This window comes from Arvicanthis niloticus, chromosome 11 (genome assembly GCF_011762505.2).
Source record: "Arvicanthis niloticus isolate mArvNil1 chromosome 11, mArvNil1.pat.X, whole genome shotgun sequence".
Taxonomy (NCBI): Eukaryota; Metazoa; Chordata; class Mammalia; order Rodentia; family Muridae; genus Arvicanthis; species Arvicanthis niloticus.
In genome coordinates this window covers 36636817-36651525 of record NC_047668.1, presented here as the reverse complement: position 1 = coordinate 36651525, position 14709 = coordinate 36636817, and the positions used below count along the sequence as shown (strand labels likewise).

General features: G+C 43.2%; 1 protein-coding gene across 26 annotated transcripts in view; it reads left to right on the top strand.

Moving 5' to 3' along the window:
• Myt1l (myelin transcription factor 1 like) overlaps positions 1 to 14709 on the top strand; it is a 383678-nt gene that overhangs the window by 33723 nt on the left and 335246 nt on the right. For all 26 annotated transcript variants that reach the window (XM_076942026.1, XM_076942031.1, XM_034514008.2 and 23 more), the window contains exon 2: positions 5431 to 5526. The gene's annotated coding sequence lies outside the window, so the exon portion shown is untranslated. The remainder of the gene's footprint in view (positions 1 to 5430; positions 5527 to 14709) is intronic.

Genomic DNA, 14709 nt, shown 5'->3' with positions numbered 1-14709 from the left:
AGACAACGCCTTGTACTGACAATGAGAATGGTTTCAGATACCTGGAGTACAGCACTCCCCCCTCACACCCAGGACAGGAGGACATTGGGACCACAAAATAGATACTGTCAGGAGCACTAGCTGGTAAGCATCCACCAACCTGGTTCACTGCATTAACAAGCAGCAAAAACTTACCCATAGAAGAACATACACAGTTCATTCAGCCACATAGACCTCTCTGATCAAAGGAAAAAGCTTCCTCCCCCACCCCGTTAATACATTAGCAGATATACTACCTCTAGTTCGCATTTGGTGTCTGTAATGAGCTTTTTAGGACAAAACCTACCTTCCCCTGGGCTGAGCTCTTGACTCGCAGCAACCAGCATCACCTGCTTCGACTTATTAGAAGAACAGGATGGTGCTGGCTTAAGTCCTCTAGAATGGTGGGCCTGGGGATTTACAGGGTTATCACTGCATGTTAAATCACAGGCTTAGAATCTCACTGTTTTGAGCCCAGGACACACTTAATTTATATCATGAAGGGATTTATCTCAAATCAGAAAGATCACTGGTGTGGTAGTTAGAAGAAAGAGGAGTTGTATTACGGCTTTGTAGATGAAACCCAAGAAAGCCAGGTATAGTTGCCTCATGTCTGCAAACAGTCCCTGTGAGGTGAGACAGGAGGGTTATCATGAGTACAAGGCTAGCCTGGGCTATAGTGCTTCTTATGTTGCTTTGATGTCTTGTGCATGCTTTGCATTTTGTTTTTGTTTTTTTTGAGGTTCCCATAAGTGATTCAGTAGTAGTGTCACCAAGAGCCTGAAGGCTTACTTACAATGATGCTACGGGGTCACAGATGTGGGGCAGAGTGTAGCTCTTCTTGGGCTTTCCTTTCTTGTGATGGAGGACTCTCTGCAAGTTACAGAGCTCTCTCTCTCTCTCTCTCTCTCTCTCTCTCTCCCCGTGAAAGCTGTAGAACAGTGGCTTTTTAGCCCATTCTGCACACTGGAACAACCTGGGTGCTTGTGTGAGGATGTGTCTGTGTGTGTGTGTGTGTGTGTGTGTGTGTGTGTGTGTGTGTGTGTGGCAGAGAGACAGAGAGGCAGAGAGGCAGGGAGAGAGGAAGGAAGGGAGGGAGAGCACTCTCATTTGCTCAGTTGTTCAGAGAAGGAATTCAGTTGTGCCAGGGGACATGTGGACAGACGTGAACTATGGTGTTTTAACTGACAAGTCCTCTGCTTGGTGGCTGGTGTGCACAGTTGTGAAGAATTCAGCTTGGATGGTTAATCAATCTCTTTACTCACATCCTCTTGTATTCCCTAAAGTTATGTCCTTAAGTCAGACAAACCATATCAACACAGCTAGGTTCTTGCTGCTGTCCTCAATCATGGCACCCTTCTTGAGGCAGGAGAGAAAGCTGCACACTCCAAAGAATAAGGAAATATCAGTGCAAAGAAGGGCTTTTCAGGTCCACTCTGTTCCATGTGATCCTCAACAAACTGTGTGCTCCAGGATACCATTCAGTGTGATCTCAGGCACTCACATCTAAGAGATGTCTAAAGGCTACAGATGATCAGAAATACTGATTTATCCCTATATACTAAGGTTATATACTGTCACTTACGATTGTGTGCCTAGCCTGTGATGATGGCGAACTGTCAGGACTACTTGCAGTGTGTCATAACATGAACTCTGACTCCTGTAGGATCCAAATCAAACTGGGGAACGTATTTCACTAGGAAACAAAGGACTTCTCAGCACCCCCTATATCTGCCCTCAGAGAAGGTTGGGTAGAGTTCATTTGGGGCTGGTGCAGGTGAGGAATGCCTGAAGTCTGGGGTTTCTGACTCCATAAACTAATAATTGGATCTCCACCTGAAGCATTTCCCTTTTCATATCCTCAGACAAAACTAAAACAACATACAGCTACCCAAAATCAAAATATCAAATACTGCAAAATATCATGCCTATATCCACTCATCTAGAAAGGGATGTGGGGGTCATTCCACTTGCCTGCTTTCATTCTCTGGGTGGCATCAATGGGGTTTCCATGCAGAAGGATGGTTGCTGGAGTCTGCAGTGGAGCGCACTTGGCAAGCCTTTGTGATGTTACCATTGGCAGCTGCTCTGTTCATATATTGGCAGATATTTTATATTTACTTCTCAAGCCCAAATTTTCATAGATTGTGTGAAATTGGCCCCAATATATAAACTAGCCCAAAGAAGTCAAAATCAGTAAATATGGCATTTAAAAAATTGTATGAGCCACTACAAATCACTGTATTTGAAATGTGGAGGAAGATAGTGTAACGCATGAAAAAACCATGAAAGAAACAAACAAAATTGCAAAGAACAAGCTTCCAGCTCAGATGCAGAGGCAGGGACCTGACATGCCACCCTGAGAAAGGATACTGTAGCAGTAAGGCCTTACCTCAGGAGCCACAGTCTATTTCTGACCTCCTTTTGGGACCAAGAGCCTTGGGACACAGAAGAGTACAGAAAAAATTAGTAAGCAAGACAGTAGCTTATGTCAAAGGGTTGAAGTCAGTAAAGTGTGATTTCTAATTTTAATGTGATTTTAAAAATTTATCAGTTTTAAGGGTTATAAAGCATCCACTGCTGGACCTGGCTTGAGGGGGTTGCATCACTGACAATAAGGACATCTTTAGTTTGGGCACCTATGTATGCTCTGTGGGCATCTGAGTCCAGCTTACTGTATGTTAACATGAACCTTTTTAATGAGCCTTCAGAGCCACAAGGTGCAGTGGAAATAAAATATGCTGTAGAGTTCCATATGTGATGTTACAAGCACTAGGAGATACTGACTGTGACCAAAGCAAGATGAAACTATGCTTATTATAACAATCACTCAGCCTAGTAAGCTGATACAATGACCTCAGATAATCAATTTATAGTGAGGAATAAGGTCTTGGTCCTTTTTCTCTTCCATGTCTACTGCATCAGCATGGCTTTAGATGATCCAAACAACTAAGAAATACTTAGCTCAACTCTTTCAAAAATTTCTATGTTGAGAAGTGTTTTGGGTTATGAGGCATGGTGGCAAGACCATCAGAATTCAAATCCAGTGTTTAAACTGACAAGCTACATGATGGCAGCCAATTCCACAGTGTCTCGGGGCCTCAGCTCTATAATCTGGAGTACAGGCTTGATGTGTTGTGGTATTGGCATGATGGTACCCTCACATTGTTGTGAGGACACTGGGACGTGATACCTAGCCAGCCTTACACACAGTCTCTGTTTCTGATCTCTGGCCACTGTCTGGCCCTTCTGGTTCTGTAGAAGTATGCCAAGTAATATAAAAATACAGTGGTGAGGAGGTTGAAGATTATGAGGCATTGTTGATGGTTATGAGGAAGAGTGAATAGTTTACCGACATACACCACCACCATTGTCTGCAAGAAACCAGATTGGCCTGGCTGGCTAGGCTTGCACTTGTGGTCTGTTTAGGAGGAATGGGATCCACATAGGTTAGCACAACCACACCTATTTTAAAGGCAGTTTGAATTAAGTGGCACACACACAAACACACACACACACACACACACACACACACACACACACACACACACACAAGCAATTTTGCAGGGTTAATTCTAAAGTTCACGCTCATTAAGCTCATGTCACAACATCAATTCACAAATGGGAGTGTTATCTTGTGCTTTTAAATTGTGTCACTCTCCATCTTGGGACGTATCTGTGATTTTAGGCCCATTTTTAATGAAGACTAATATTGATGTTTATTGACATGTGTTTCTTTAATTCATCATCACCACTACCACACCCACCACCTCCAATCCACCAAACTCTCTTACACACACAGACAGCATACTCTCTCACACTCAGACACACACACACACACACACATATACACACACATTGTGCACTGGGATGCTCTTAGTGCTCAGTCAAAGCACACCAGACGACTTGAAGTTTAGTCAGAGTTTTCAACATCTAAAATGCCTTAATTTCCTTACAGCTACCTGAAGGTTATTTTATTGTATATATCTAATTGTTTGTTTTTTGAATATGGGGGACTTGAGATACACATGAAATAGCACTGGTGTAAGTGATGCCAGAGGATAGTTAGTGGGAGTTGGTTCCTTTTCCCCCAACATATGAGTGAGTCCTGGTGATCAAACTCAAGTCAAGTCTTCAGGCTTGGCAGCAAATGCCGTTAGCCCACTGAGTCATCCAGGCATAAAAAGAACATTTCAGTGATATTTCTGGAAAAAGAAAAGAATGAATAAATGAGCAACTATGTATGAAAAAAAAGAGTGATTAGCAATTTATGAAGCTGATATCCTCAGAAACAGCACATGGGGAGAAAGCACTACTTTGGGGCAGAGCTGTAAGGTTTACAAAGAGAGGCAAGGAATAGACTGGGAAGATGGATTGGCTAGTAACATACTTGCCTTGCAAACATGAGGACCTGAGTTTGACTCCCCAGAATCCATATAAAAGAGGCAGGCATGTTGTTACATGCTAGTGATCATGGCACTTGGTAGGTGGCACAAGATGATACCCAGGGCTCCTCTGACCAGCCAACCTAGCCTACTTGGCATACTCCTGCTTTAGGAAAATTTTGTCTCAAAACTAAAGGTGGACAAATTCCAAAAGGACACTGGAACTCCAGAAGGCATAGCCTTGCATTCATACACATATGCATACAAATTCATGAGCACCCGTACATATAAAAACATGCACATGTATGTGCATACATGTACACAAAAACAGGATATGGGACATGATGGTAGATGTAAGGATTGTGCACAAAGTTGGAACTACAGAAAAATTCAACATTTCTTTTTCCTCCCACATAATATCTAAAATTGGAGTGAGTCTGCCTAATGGTTGGAAAAAGTTGAATTAATGTTCCACAGGGATTGTCCTTTCCTTGAGTAGCCTAGAGTTCCATGTGAGCCTAGAGTACAAGGTAGAGTGGGAATTTTCTTCTCCTCCCAGGTTGCTTTGCTTTTGTTTTTTTCTACCCTGTTATTCTCCCAAAGATAAGGCATGGCCTTAGATACACAAGCTGATCCTGGGACTTTAGGTTAAATCTCTACCTTCTGCAGTAGGTACCGTGTGTCCTGACACAATCACCTTCTGACCTGTGGCTGTCACTGGGCCACAAAGCCTCTTAGTCTTTTGCTGGTGGCCTCACAAGGAAGCCAGAGACCCCAGGCCTGACCTGTTTCTTTCATTGTAGCAGAGAGCATGCCTTTATTTTAAAAACCATCACACCTTCAACAAATGGGGCTGGAAAGCTTGTCACTGAGACTATGACTTGGTTGAGCTATGGCAGGCAGATGTAATGTGGAGTCTCTGCTCACTCACTGAGATAGTCCAGTAGACAGGAAGACAGCCAGACTCAGTGAGTCTTGGACAAAATAACCATTGGATAACCATGTCCTCTTTCTCTCTCTTATACAGGGGTCCCACAGAGGCTGCAGCTGAGGTCCGGGTGTGTGCAATTCTCAGCTGGGCTTTGCCCTACCCAGGTTGACAACTGAAGAATCACAAACGGTGGTACGTTCATTCTGATAAAAACTTAATGGTTTTATTAGAAGTTACTAAATGCTAACAGAAAACCTGCAGAACGTGGGGTATAGCAACAGCCACATTCAGATAAGGCCAGTTGATCAACTTCTCTCTCACCAATCTCTGTGTTTAATGCTTAGATGCTTATGTCAATGTTGAGCCAACTAAATAACCTTGTCAAATTCACACATTTGACTGTTTCTTTTATATTTATAATGATAAAAGCATCATTTGTAACCCACATGTTTCAGAAATAAGCCGAATCCAGGAGAGAATATTATTCATGAAGTATGTCTATGTTTTACATAGTATTTGGGTTTTTTTTTTCTCCTTTTGATGCTTTAAATGCATACAGGGTCTTCTAACTTTGAGCTGCTTCCATTCTCATTTCTTTAACTGTACCCAAACTCAATTGTCTATCCTGCTTGCACAGAAACCTAATCAATACCCTCTCTAGTACCAGATTCACTGCATCCAGCCTCACCCACAGCCTAGTTTGGTCTCACAGCCCCCTGTTTCCACAAGGTTGCATCTTTGGCAGCCTTGATCCATCTTGAGGTGGAAGCATGTTGATTGCCTGGCCTGTAGGTCAGAAGGCATGTGAGCTTCTCCTACTGTACTGTCTGTCCTAGGAAGACACCTGGGGCCTCTGGGATTCTGCTTTCTTCTCTAAGCCTGAATGCGTGAAACTGAACAGCACTATTTTTTTTTTTATCAGTAAGACTAATTTAATTCTCATCAAGGCTATAAAAAAGAAATTAATCTTTTAATCTCTCAGGCTTGGTACTTTCTATTTACCACAATTATTTTTTTTAAATTGTTCAAAAATCACACTTCTTAAGAGAGTCAACACCTAGTTTTCTATCTTGGAATCTGAGATCAGTGTCCTCTCTGGGACTCGTTTTCCCCATCTGTTAAATGAATGTGGAGATGACAACATGCAGCCTGCAGGAATTGTGTGTAACATCTTGTTCTATACACACGACATGTCACTCTAGATACAAGCCACAGATGACCTATATGCAGCTGCTATCATGTTTCTTGCACAGGTGGAGACTATGTGTTCATTTCTTCTCTCTTTACACTGATTAATTTTACATTTTAAAGCCAAATGCAGAAATGAACCAGTAAAGAAACTGCCACAGCATATTATGTTGGATAGACTTCTAAAGGTATTTCAAAACTTATTTTTTCTATTTAGTATTTTAAAAATAATGTACTGATAATAGATTAGCGATATTTGGATTCAGTGATTAGCTATAGCTCTGACTTTTTTCCTTGAGCATTAAACTATCTTTAATTTTTATTTATAAATTAATTTCTCCTTGCAAAGAGTGTACAACTCCAGCTTTTTAAATCACTATGCTGTGAACCCACTCATTCTTCACCCTTTTATAATCCAAGAAAGGATTTCCATATTACCATTCCTTAATATTAATTTTTTGGCTTTTACACACCATTTAAAATCAGCTATTCTGTGAATAGATCCAGAGTTAGGAATTTACCAACTACAGTCCCTAAGAAATAAATGGATTGTTCACTGAGCAGCAAACTGAAGATTTGAGAAGCCACAAATGCATGTAGGAGTGCCATCTCATACTATCTTCCACTTTTGTCTTATTTTAATGTTTTGTTTTGGTTTTTTTTTTTTTTTTTGCTTGTCTTCCTTTCAAATGAGAAGTCACTTTTGTTGCCTATAAAGCAGCTATCCTTTCAGCTACAGAAAACAAACAAACAAACAACTAGCTTCCTTGAGGTTTACCTTTGAGAACCACTTTGCTGAAATGATTATGAGCTGTGCAGCACAAATGGATGAGTAGAGATTAAGGATACTGACAAATTCATCAGAATTTAGAATATAAGATAAAGACAAACACAAATAGTGAATGTCATGTGCCTAGCTAAGTCCTGGAACATTGGAGAGGCATGGAGATCTTGATGGACAGACCAGGGTAGGCTTATTGGAAGGGTTGGGTTAAACATGTTTCGTCACTTGAAATGGTAGAACGAAACAGTCAGGAGAAGGGAGGGAAATAATGGCCATATATGAAAGCAATATATCTGTGTACAGAAGAGGAGAGGGACCAGCACTCAATCTGTGCTGAGTGACTTGGAGATGAAATTCCGTCTTGCCAAAGTTCTGGTTCTTGAGTTAGCAGCTAATGCTGTACTTTGTTACAATACAGCAACCCTAAAGGTCTGATAATCATGGCCATGTCAAGGTGACCAGGGAGAGGTAGACATTAACAGACAATTGTCTCTGTACCCTGAATTGATTATCTGCCAAAGCTCCCATTCTTGAATGTGTCAAATTGTCTCTTTGTCGTTGTATAAAGACCTTATTAATTAGTAGTTGCCATAGCTGTAAAATTCAAATGCTGCCTTATCTATGTCCTGTCAGCTGAGTGATTCAAGTAGGAAGAACAGGGACCCTCATGTGGACACCTGCAACCTGGACCTCACTCAGCCGCAGTGGTACTATGTGGGAAGTACATTTAATCATGACAGATGTGCTGAGCAGGTGCTCTCAGAGGAGGTGTTGTGGAGGCAAGTCACGTGGCCTGTATTCTCTGTGCCTTACAGACAATGGTTATAGACAGACGCTGATGAATGGTAACAGTCGTTGTTTTGACTCCTGCTAGGCTGCATTTCCCCACTAACACATGTGCTAAGTGTCTGTGGTGGGTTGGGTGCTGTGGTGTGTGAAGACCAGCCACAGAGCTCCGAACAAGGAAGGAAACACCAACCAGTGGGTCAAACACAACTGGAGACAGCAATGAATAGACAAGAAAGTCAGTGGGGGTGGGTGGGTTCATTAAACATGGCTTTGAAGAACAAAATGCTGGGAGTGTAGGCAGGGTTGGGTAGCTAAGAGTTTCCCTTGACTTGGGAGCAAAAGGAATTCAGCATGAAACTTAAAAGGAATGTGTTGATTATGTGAAGATTAGAGCCAAAGGATGGGCTGGTATGCAGTCAGAAGGAACATGTGTGTCAGATCTGCTGAGATTTGTCTTACAGGCAGTGGGAAAGTCTGTGGAATAGAAAGCATCTATAGTGAGGATGGAAACAAAGAGCAGGCACTGGAGAGGGGGAAAGACTTACCAGAGAGAATCTGGTGTTTGAATCATATCAACACCATTTAGGTTAAATTAGTTAGGTCCCCACTATGACCTCTGTCTTAATTAGGGTTTACTGCTATGAATAGACACCATGACCAAGGCAGCTCTTATAATGACAATATTTAGTTGGGGCTGGCTTATAGGTTCAGAGATTCAGTCCATTATCATCAAGGTGGGAACATGGCAGCATCCAGGCAGACACGGTGCAGGAGAAGCTAAGAGTTCTACATCTTCATCTGAAAGGTGCTAGCAGAATACTGGCTTCTAGTCAGCTAGGATGAGGGTCTTAAAGCCCACACCCACAGTGACACATCTACTCCAATAGGGCCACACCTTCTAACACTCCCTGGGCCAAGCATATACAAACCTTCACAACCTCAAGGGAGCTACTTTCCCTCTCCAGGCTTTGTGATGCTTACCTCAACCACATCCACATAGCCCCTCATTGGAGTGCTAGGCTTTGAGATATCCTGTCAATGTATTATCAGCAAGAGCAACTATAGTGCTAAAGCCAGGGGTAAGACCCATCTCCAGCTTAGCAGTACCTTCTGAGGTAACACACACACACACACACACACACACACACACTACACTTGCATCTGCATGACCACCTGCCCTTGAACCCCCTGTTCAGTCATCATTCCAGGCAGAGGTCCAAAGTCCACTCTGCTGACACTCGTGTGTTCCCACAGCCACATGTCCACTGTTCTTTTTCCAGAACTAGAGCACATCTATGGGGTAGCACATCTGTTTCCACATATTTCTACCTATGGTCATGTTCCTGGCCCTGTATACACCCATTGAGCTTGCCAAGTGTTTCTTGGGAGGTACTCTGGTACTCAGGGTGAGACCCATGGACCTAGCCGTGGTTGGCTTGTATCAGCCTCTGTTGGGAATCTCCTTTGAGGCATTCCCATCCATTTGTGTTTTCCATCTCTCAGTGGTTGTACAGGAGTAATGCACGAGCTTGCAGGAGAGGCTTTAACAAGATCTCCACACATGACAGACAAGTGCGGTAGCACCCTGAGAGCTCCTACAGTCTGTGCACCTGTGCTGGGGCTGATTATATTGACTGACTCTTTTAAAAATATGCTTTAATTACACAAGACCTTCTTTCTCAGACTATTCCCCCTAGTCACAGAAATTACTTTAGAAACAGAAAAATCAAGCCCAACTCTCCTGGAACAAAATGCATCCAGTTCTGAAAATAGAAGCCAGCGCTTTTCACACGGTAATTAAGGGTGGCCCTTCCCCTGTCCTGAGGTTTTAGAAGAAAAAAAAATGAATTCATATTGAAAATAAACTCCAATGACATGTGAGGACTTAAAATTCAATAGTCTCCTCTCTGTTTCTCACCTTCCCTCCCTGCTCTCCTTTACTTGGGTTTGCCTTTCTCCTTTTTATTTACACACAAAAAAATCTATATTTGAGTCCCAGTTCTTTGTATTCATCCCATAATCAAGTGATTAGTGTTCTTGGTGTCTTGATAGCATTTAAGATTTTTTGTTGTTACATTAATTATGTGTGTGTGTGTGTGTGTGTGTGTGTGTGTGTGTACATGTATACCATGCTATGTCCATGGAGGCTGGAGGTAAGTGTTCAGGAGTCAATTCTCTCCTTCCATCATGTGGGTCCCAGGATCATGTTTGGCTACAAGTACCTTTATCTCATGAGCTGATGCCATTTTTAAATGATGCTTCATTTTTAAAAACTTTTGTGAGAGGCAGATTTAAACCGCCAGAATGACTTCTGATTTTCAACCACAGGAGTGGGTGGATGGAAAGTTGTATTATATAATTCTCACCTCCTGGTGTTCACAGAGCAATGACACCATTGTCTCTCCCAGGTCTGTTTTTCCTGCTTATAACCCAGATTCCCTCCTTAGTGATCTTTAAAACTTTGAGCAGGCTAGTCTCAGTGCTTGGCACTGCTCACTCTGCAGCTCTATAGATTCCTACAGCTGCTGCCCTGGGCAGGTGAGTCCAGAGCATGCCTGTGTTGCTCTGAGCACTGATGCTTGGTATTTCTGCCTCCTCTGCTAACATGCTCTAAGCCAGTGTGTGGGCAAGGACTGATCCTTAGGGGACCACTTTCTAAAGAGCAGGAATATTGCAAACTTTCTGATACATACATTTTAAAAACTGCAAAATTCTAACTCTAGATTTTGTAGAAATGTGGGAGACTGGAAAGCCTCATGGCACTGCACCATCTGTGTCACACCCAGGAAGCTGTATCCAAAGGTTAGATTTGCCAATAGTCACTTCCTGTTTTTAATCTTTGATTTTTTTTCTGACTATTGAACTCTTTCTTAATGAGCGAACATCATCAGTCTTATTTATTCCTTTGCTCAAAAATAATCTTTAACTCTAGAACAGAATAGAAACAAAACCCAGTACTTGCCTCTAAGGAAAAACACAGTTAGCAGGTGCATGCTTGAGGGGGCATATCAAGTACATTTGTTAATTAATACATATGATATGAAATACAACTGTGGAGAATAAAGTAGGCCAGAGGGAGTGTGCTGTGGGGGTTTGGTGGGAGAGGTCCTAGGAAGAACCTACCTGATAGAGTCCAGAAGACAATAAGCCGTGGAAGCCTGGGGATGACCGGCTGTCCCAGACAGCCCTTTAGGGATTTGAGAAAGCAATTCCAAGTGGGGAAAATAAGTTAGGCAAAGGTCCTGTGTATGTAATATTCCAGGAACAACAGAACAGAATGGAAGGGAGCTGCAGGAAAGAGATGAAAAAATGCAGCGGGGGCAGCAGCCAGCACAGATTGACCAGTCCTCACGTGTGTGGATGTGGGTTCTAGAAGTAGGTAAGAGGATGTTTCCTCTTGTGTTAACTGATATTCAAAGCTGGAAGACCTAGAGCCTATGGTAGTTTATGAGATAAGCACTTCAGAAGGCTCTCCTAGCTACAGAAAGGGAAGGAACAGATGTGTTGTAAGAAGTGGAGCGAGATGGACAGAACCATAGCCACACAGACAGTGAGAGTCCGGACAAGGGTTACAATGGATAGGGACAGATGTGGTGGGAGGACCACAGATGGCAGAGGCTCTATTTGTTTGGTGTCTTGGTGGTAAAAAGAAAAGGAATAAAAAGAAAAGATGGATACAGCTTGCTAAGAGGCAAGAGAGTTGGAGGAGGAAAAGCTGCAGGAGGCAAGTTCAGTTTGAAACAAGGCAAGCAAAACCAGTTGAGTCTAGCGTACTTGACAGAGATGCCAGGGATACTCGTGAATGTGCCATTTGGTACTAATTAGGATTTTGGAACAACCAAGTTCAGTGCTGAGGTTTCAGAGATGATAGGGGTCCAAAGGTCAGACCAGTCTGTGGATCAGAGGAGTAGTCAGCAAGATGGCAGGGATGGATAGATGATCGTCAGGCAGGGGCCAGGTGTATGATCCTATTACATACTGCAGCAGGTAGGATCAGATACAGATGGAGTGCTCAGCCTGTCATGGTTGAACCTAGGTCAAAACAGATACTGCCTACAGTGGTGACTATTGGGATGCCCAACAGCCTGAATGAGCAAAGGGCTTACTTATGTGGATTAGCTTCAAGGAATGGAGCAGCTTTCCTTATGTGTCTTAGGGTTTCTATGGCTGTGAGAAAACATCATGACCAAAAGCAACTTGAGGAGAAAAGGGTTTAGTTTTAGCTTACAACGCTCAGGTCACACTCCTTCACTTGGAGAAGCCAGGGATGCAACTCAAGGCAGGAACTTAAAATCAGGAACTGAAGCAGAAACCATAGAGGAGCTTCGCCTACTGGCTTGCTCTCCTGGGCTTAATCAGCCTGCTTTCTTATGCTATCCAGGACTGCCTTCCCAAGGACAGCACCACAGTCCCACGGTAGGCTGGCCCCTCCCACATCAATCATTCATCAATCACACACCCAATATGCTGTCTATAGACAAATTTTACAAAGATTTGTAAGATTCTCAACTAAGAATTTTTCTTCCCAAATGTGTCTGCTTGTAGAGGGCGCTGGTGATGAAGAGGGATCCTGAGGAGAACAGAGCTCGGATCTGGTGGCCAAGATGGAAGGAGAAATGGGACTGAAGGGAAATGGTGTGTCTATAATTGGGAGTGTAACAAGAAGACAGCTTTTAGTAGTGATCTTGGCCATGTGGCTGGCAGAGGGAGAATAGGCACAGAGAAACTCAGATATAGGCACAAGAACACTCAGATATAGGCAAGCTGCAGACCCTTGTGTGTAGATACCTGAAACAAGCAGGCCGAGTGGCAGGGTGAGTGGAGGTTTGTACTTCCCAAATCTAGAGACAGCAAGGAGGGTAAATTGTAGTATAGGCAGTGTTCTCGGAAGGCAGCCATATTTCAAGGTGGGCCAGCCAACAGAACATGTGGACATGTTGCTGTAGATAGTTCCAGGGTTTCAGAATTGGGAGAGGTTAGGCCATGTCAGTGCAGGTGGATACCAGCATCAGAGCAGAGGAACACCTTGCAAAGAGAGTTCAGGTGACTAGTGCTCTGAGCATTGGTGTGTATGAGCCCAGTGAAGCCAGAAGCTGGCCAAGCCAGGTGTGATGGTTACTAATGGCTGCCACTTTGGATAGATAGATACCTAGGAGATCAGCAATATGCCTCTCCATGCATGTCTGTGGAGACATCATAGACAGTAATCTGACCTAACCAATGGTTAAATCTAAGAATGCACTCAGATAGATGATAGGGAAGTGGTACATAATGGGTGGCAGAGCCTGGCTGGAGGAAGTAGGTCGCTTGGAGAGGTGTCCTTGAAGGTTTTGTCTTGCCAAGCCCTGTTCTGTTATGGCTTCGGTCTGCTTCCTGACTGCTGTGAAGAACTAGAAGTCCTTTTGTCAGAACAAGGGGAAAAGTAATTTACACCCTCGACTTTGCAGAATTCACCTCACTTGCTATGTCCCCATGTGTCACAGAGAAGCCTCTTGCAATCTCAGAATTCCTCTGAAATTTGACATTGTACATCAGTGAGTAAAAGAACCATAGTTGCAGCCTGAATTGTGTCCCCAAAAGTCTCCTGTGTAGAAGTTGTCATTGCATTGTAACAGCATTGGAAATGAGCCTGGGAATGAAGCCTGACCTAGCAGGGCCCTCCTTGAAGGTGAGGACACGAGGAAGATGTCACGTGCAAGACAGGCATGGCAATCACCAAAATCAGATCACCTGATGCCTGGCTCTTGGTCTTCCAACCCCACAGAGCTGGGATGAAGAAAATTTCCTGTCTCAAAACCCAGCTTTGCTTTTTATTCTATGAGCTTCAGGAGACAAGACAGAACCAAAGGTCCCAGCGATGAGGCTCAGGGTGATTGTATCTCGTAGCTTCCTGAAATTCTCTAGAAGATGAAGCTTGGGAGCTGACTGAGGCCCGAGGAATCCAAAGGGCCAGCAAGATAATGGTATTTACCACTGGCCACCTAAATTCAATCCTTGGGGTCCATGTAAAGGTGGAATAAAGGAAAGGAACCAACTTCCAAATGTAGTCTCTGACCTCCACAGTGTACTGTAGCATACATTCATAACCCTATCTGTCTATCTCCTCTCTCCCTCTCCCCCCCAACACATGCACAAACCCACATGAATGCACACACACACACACACACACACACACACACACACACGAAAGAAATTTAATAAAATATTTGAAACTAAGTAGCATTTGACTAAAAGAATGACTTCCTGGCATTAGAAGATGGAGCTTTTCAGCTCAGCTTGTCCCCATGGGGCACCACCACTCATGTGCATGAACCTCCCTTCATACATGCAGTAATTTCCTTTGAAGACTACACTGAGCAGATGGAGAGCTCTGTGGAACCAGGCTCAATGTACTCTGTCTTGGGGATTCTTTAAAATGCTAATATAAAACCCTGCATTCTGAGCGCTGTGTCCAGTTGTGAGCTGGTGCAAACTATTGAAACAAAATGAAAAAACGTCACCTATCGATGGCGTATTACATATCAAAACACTTTACCTGAGGCATAATATAGTGAAAACAAGGGCCCACTACAGGCATGTACATGCATGCCTTCAATTTGTAAAGGGAAGAGAAG